Genomic DNA, 6889 nt, shown 5'->3' with positions numbered 1-6889 from the left:
CCATGCTGGCGATATTTTCATCGTTAAGCTCTTGGACAGCGATGGAAAAAATTGCCCTGTGCAGACGTTTATTGAAAACTTATTATAAAACTGTTACAGATTTGTGACCGCAAACAAGCCATTGGTAAAGTTGCCCTCCATCTTTTTCATCCCCGAAGTGAATATCCGCAGAATTGATACCTTGGAATTTCCCACGTTCACGTTCAAGCTGATACTTTGAGTACCACGCACAAAGACATTAAGAAAGACGTGTTTGTTTCGAGTCCCATAGCAAACAATGTTAATGAAATGAAGTCGATTGCATTAGTATGACTTTGCATAACCGTAAATTGGGATTAATTAATAATGTTTAAAAAAATTGTGAAGTGGCCTTGCCCCTGATAGAACAAAGGGAAAAAATTTGATCCAAGTTGAGAGTATGGTGTAAGTAGTTTTATTACACCAAACCTAGTGAAAGAATTGGTAGATATCATTCTGACAACTATAAAAAATGGAAAAACGCGTTTTTTTTTCAGTTGAACGTTTGGATTGATATATAATGTCGATGAAAATAATAGTATACTGAGTCTCAATGTGGTTTTCTTAGTTCACTTTGGCCCCAAAAGATCCAAATCAAAGATGGTTTGATTCAGCAGTATCCAGTTCTAGTACCAAAATGTTTTTACATATACGGGGCATTTCAAGTTCAATCCTCACCATTGGGACTCTAAAAATAGAGCAGATAGAAGAACGTTCAAATGGAGAGAAAATTCCATAATTTAGAGTTAGCCCAAAGGGCGTTTTTGCAATTTGAATTTTCTAATTACTTCCGAAGGTAGTTGAAAATTATTTAAAATTACAGATCCTAGTTTTCACTTTTTTTTGCTTTATTTGACAAAAAAGCCCAATGTCACAAGCACATTTTTATCGCCATTTTTTCCCCGTTACACGTTGACCTTTTCAGATCGGACATTTCGGCTCTCGCCTACCGTCATCAATTTCAGTTTTTCTTATAGACGCCCAATTGGATTTTCAACAGAAGAATAGTCGCGAGGCAAATCTGAAAACGTCACCGTGTACCTGAGAATAAGTGGCAATGAGAATGTGCTTGTGGTTTTGGGCTTCTTCGCCAAATAACGTTAAAAAGAATGAAAGCAAAATTTCCAATTTTTAATTTTTTTCGATTATCTTCGGAAGTATTCAAATTGTGAAAACAGTATTTGATCAAGCGCTAAATCACGCAATTTTGGCTTCAATTAGACTTCGTATCTCTTCTAGTTTCTGAGAACGCAATGGTCGAATGTGAAATGTCATCTGTACAGCTTCAATATAATAAAAAAATTATATACGAAGGATCTCAATTGAGAAAATAAAGTACAACCTTTCAGTATAGCTGCAATTACCTAAACTACTGTTTGATTGGTAGGATAACAACGAGTCGAAAAAATAAAAATAGACAATAAAAAAATCAACATAAATTGATAAATAATCTCAGTATTCAATGTTACTGTAGCATAAACTACTCAAAAAGCCTCCTTTCTTCCCATGTATTCGAAAATCTACTTCGACGACAGGGAGACTTTACAGCACATTCAATCTCTCGGGGATTTTCTCGGTGAATTTACCAATTTGTTGCATATTCATTATCAATTTCTCTCCGAAGCTGATAGGTTGAGATACACTTTAGCCATTTAGTAACCCCAACCATAAAAATTCAAAGATGGTTTTGAAATTCTTAAAGCCCTATTTCACAGTTTAATAGAGTAATACGGATCCTATATCGATTTCCGATACCTCAAATAAGACTCTGAAGCTTTAGGACAAACTTGATATTTGAGCATTTTCACAATAGGATGAACTGGTACTAACGTGAGTCAGTATCTCAGAAACCAAAAGAGGAGTTAGAAGTTTCTCCCCGTAGGCTCATGGAATGCATCAAGATGGTGGATTTGAATTCGCTTTTTAAGGTCATTGCTCCATGGGCTCTATGGCTTAAAGCCTGAAAATTAGTAAGAGGTAAGTCCCATTTTTGTGAAATTTACAGGAATTTTTTTAAATTTGTTAGATGCCCTCTTGGGTTAATACAGTCATGTGGATGCTGCAGTGATTTTCTCCAATTTTACTTCAATTGACGTACTGAAGCTTTGGACATCCGGGGTTCCCCGGTCTGACCTTCACGCACGACAGGGTCCACTGGTTGGTTACTATAGTATGAGAAATGCCAAACCTTCTTGCCACTTTACGTGTACTGCATATACTATACTTATGTGCCTCAGGTATGCTGCGTACATAGGAATATTGAATACTAAAGTCTTTCCATGGACATGTGATTACATCACAAGGAATACAATACAGGGTCTCTCACGTACTGAGGTCAACACCAGACTTTCGGAAGCAGAGAGTTTCATATTTGGTACAACGTAAACATAAAAATAAAGTCAAAGGGCCTCAATATGTATTTGAGCTTGATGCCACCGAGAATTTTCGAATAGTCGCGGACACTCCTGATTCTTTTTTTAGCAACTTCATCCGTTGGTCTTTATTTGCAGATGATGCACTAATCATTTTTTATGTTATGTGAAATTTTTAATTGTTCGATTGGCTTTCGAAAGGAACACTTCCTTTTTCGTCTAACAGCACACCTTCCTAATTCAGTGAAAGGCCTTCAAAAGAAATTCCATCTTCACATAACATTCTCTGAAAACACACACATCCCATACCAAACATAATGCCACATTTTTCCTTAAATTAGTATTCTCCGTGGGGCCTTTTGTCTCAAGAAGTCACTTTCATTATTCAGCCACGTGATACGCTCTCAAGAGTACAGTATTAACGCTAATATGGGAAATTACCATATCACTATACATATGCGCCTTATATCGTACATAAGGTGTGGGAAACTTTTCTCTTTGTCTTTTGTTATTTGTTTCAACAGTTACGGCGGCCGTTAAATGGATCTTAATAAGTTTAATTAAAGGAAATCTATAATAGTAATGATATTGGTCAGTAACGCGCAATATCCGGAACTATGATTCAAACGAAATGAAAGTGCGTGAGCACGCGATAATCAGCATAAGCCATTCTTTATGGGATCCATGTGGACTAATGAAATTGGAACTCACGACTTCATGAGTGCTACCAACGGATAATCGATTATAGATATTTTGTTGCACATTGTTCGCGTGCAAATCAAATATTGATTGTGAAAACTATAAATGGCTAGTCACCATGTATACAGTAATGGAGTAGATCACGAACTGACCCAAATCGATAATGGGAAGAATGGACAATTAATCAGCGCCCTATAAATATGGTAAAATATATTTGCATGTCATAAACTCGCAATCCAATGTAATTATTCTCTGATTTAAATGATCGACAATAAACAGCGATGCCCATAACGCACTTTATGAGTAGCATTTTACAGAAAACCCGAATTATACAGAGCGTCTCGGAAACACGTTGCGCAAATACAGGGGAAAATAGATTTTTAAGATCGTCATGAATATCGGTTGAAAGGGGCATGTTCTCACTTCGTTGTGGTCAAGCAACATTTTTCGTTGAAAATTCAACAGGGGTTGAATCAAAGCCCCTGCCTTCACGGTACTTATTTCTGGCACTCCCTATATAAGCAGCCATTGAGACGCGAAAAAACACCGCCATGGTCTGTTTCACCCTATTGTTAAAAACAATTTTTTTGTTTTTTTTTTTGCTCTTAATTAGCATTTGTTTCAGGTTGTTCAATATAAATCGCCAATTAATACCTATATATATGTTTTACCCGAAATAATTATTACGTTCGGCCCCTCAGCAATAAATAATCTTACGAGGAATGCATCGTTTCGCATTGATGAACCCATGGCAAGTACCAATAACAAACATAACAATTTCCTGATTCTGCAAGTGGTATTATTGCTAATATTAAATAGAAACCTTCATTTTAAGCAGCGTATCGTCGAGAAGTTTATTTTAATCGTTTTGTGCAGACTGGAGTATTATTATACTACAAAATAGTAACGATTTTGATGTAATATGTCTCAATACAAAGACACTCAAGTATATGAAAAAATTATTTGTCGGCTTTTTCCTGTGGTATAGTCATTTCCTCCCACTGTGTTAGTAGCACCCCCTGCCGATATCAGTGTCATTGAGTTACCAGGGACGTCTGCCAAGTAAATGCAAATGAATTTTAGTAGAAAGGCAGGAAAGTTAGTTTTCGATTTTATGAGAAATTACGAAAGGTCTTGGATTTGAGAATACTAAATTCTCGTGTTGAGTAAATACTCATATAGTACATTAAGGGTAAGAAAATCATAAAATAAATAGACACATATGGGTTTCAATTGATTTGTTTCTCAAATAAACGTGTTATTGCTTCTGATTCGTCCCATATTCTCAATTTGGATGCATTTACTTAATGTTAACTAAAGACAGTACATTCATTATTTTCTGCGCCGAGCTAGCTACGAATTAAGAAGATTTTCCAGAACTTATCCAAGAAAATTTATGTGGTGTGCATTTTCAGAATTGTTCGGTTTCTCCAGTTTATCCAAAATGATACATTACAGACAGTTCGTCTATGGAAATTTCTCCAAATACAATACCTGAATGATTAGTGTTTTCCAGGTTTGAAAATGTCTCCCAGAACCACTTCCCAGTTCAAACTTTCAATTTGAAAATTTTCTTAAATGTACTAAAAAAGTTTTTAATCCATTCGTGGCACGTTTATTCTACAACGCCCCTTAAATCCTTTATCATGGCTCTAAGCCCTTTATTCTAAACGTCTCAAGGAGCTGTTTCCAGAGGGAGAAATAATTACTCTTCTCCTGTTTAAGCTCGAACTAATCGTATTTTTCTTGACTAGATACTAAAATGTACCAGACACAAATGGAAAAGGAACTCTTTGTAGTACCGCTCATGAGGTCATAATTCATATATAGTGCAGCTAGAGAAAGCTGGTTCCGGACATACATACTTTAAACAATTTCCTCTTATGTAGTCCTTGCAGCGTTCAACTGACTGCAACAACATCGCATCATGATCTAATTTGTTGCAAAATGGAAGGTCGCACCAGATCCGCAGTCGTAATCGCGAAGCACTCAATGCCTACCAGTGTAAATATGTAGGAATTAGGACAAATATGCGAAATACTTTCAAATTCCCCCCTCATTAGGATACCTCTTTGTTTATTGTTCAATAAATTATTATGGGTTATGGTCTGCAAGATTATCTAATTACCCGTGTTTGCAAAATGGCGTTTTTGAATATTTTGCATCATCATCATCATCATTATCATTATTTTAACATAAATCGCAGTTTATTGAAAGCTAGAAAGACTGGAAGCAGAAGCAGTTTGTTAAGAGAGAAGTTGTCGTCAAGTTCGTATAGTGCATAACTTAAATGATTAAATTGTTGTAAACTTCATAACAAGGAGTGTACTCAAGATATCTGCTCCTAACAAATAATTGGCATGGCTAATGACGAACGCACGGCTGGTGTTAAAGTTGTTATATCGAAACTTCCTAACTAAACTAGGATAGATATTCTAGAAACATAAACTAGTTACTGACATAAGTGTACCGTGTACGGAAACTTCTATTAACCCCTTCTTCAGACATCCGCCCCAACTCCTCAACAGCATAACGAACGCATTTAGGTAACGACTATTTTATATAATTATTTCAGTCAAGTTTAAAGCTCTCGCTGAAAAGTAGTTTCCATTAGTTGAACTTGGATTTGCCATGGGAAATTATTAAGGCTTGAAGCCTCTAGAGACGCACATGCTTATGCTTAATTGGTCATTTGAGGCCGTGTTACAGTGTGCTTAACTGAAGTGCCAAAGCGAAATGAAAGTCCTGAATAGTGAATACCACTTGGATCATAATATAAAAAAAACTACGAAGGTTATTGCTACGTGAAGTGCGCCACTCCAGGAACAATTTTACATGCCGTGTTGCATGAAACTGAAATATGAATGTACGTCTTGCATGATTAAGTGTTGAAAATATATCACCGGAAAAAAGTTAGCACATGGAGAAGGAAGTGGCTAATCAGTGCTGGTTATTTCCGATAAGTCTTGGCCATAAGGAAATGTCTCGTAAAGAGAATTAGTATGAGTAATTGCGTGATTTAGTCATCTGAAAATAGCAATAGACTGGCATTGATTAATAAATTCTTGATTTAATGGCGAACGGAAAAGGTCCCAACCCATATTTAATACAAGGCCAATTTACTGATGAACTTCCACCTGTTTGGCCAAGTGTCAACTGACTGCGACTGTACCAGTCAAAATCTCCCTGAAAATCGGCCACGAATTAACTCGCCTGGTAACATTTTATGTTTTCTTACCAACATTTTGAAGCTTCAGTATTTAGTTTCAACCTCATTTCTCTAGCTCATTTAGCTTGGAAATTCGTAGCCATGTACGTCACAATTAATTTCTATTACGATATTTAGTAAACTCGACGATATGATCGATCCGATTCCAATATCCAAAACATTGAAATAGGTAACTAATCCTAAAATAAACAGGGTCATCCACGAATCACGTTCATTCCCTAGAAACTTCGCAAATACTGGAGATCTGTTTTTCACCTGCGGAAGTAATTTGAGTTCACAGTCCGAACGGTGGTTTCTGTTGTTGACCGTTTCAATTACTCTGGAATCCGGGCGGATAACTCCGGGCCCGGACTGCTATTTACCTCGTTAAGGCCTGATAATTGTTCGACGCCGCAAATTTATTACTGGTAATGTCTTTTTACCGCCTATTCCAATCGAATCGTGTCCAGATGAAGACAAGTGGTTGCCAATTGCTGGAGTTGGAGAGGCGTATTTGAAAGTTTTCTCTAGTTGCGCTCCCATTTAATGAAAATGCAATCTAGAAGTTCAATTCCTAAAGTGAGCAGACAAT

The sequence above is a fragment of the Euwallacea fornicatus genome, chromosome 15 (assembly GCF_040115645.1).
Source record: "Euwallacea fornicatus isolate EFF26 chromosome 15, ASM4011564v1, whole genome shotgun sequence".
Classification (NCBI taxonomy): domain Eukaryota; kingdom Metazoa; phylum Arthropoda; class Insecta; order Coleoptera; family Curculionidae; genus Euwallacea; species Euwallacea fornicatus.
Note: the sequence above shows the minus strand (reverse complement) of the source record.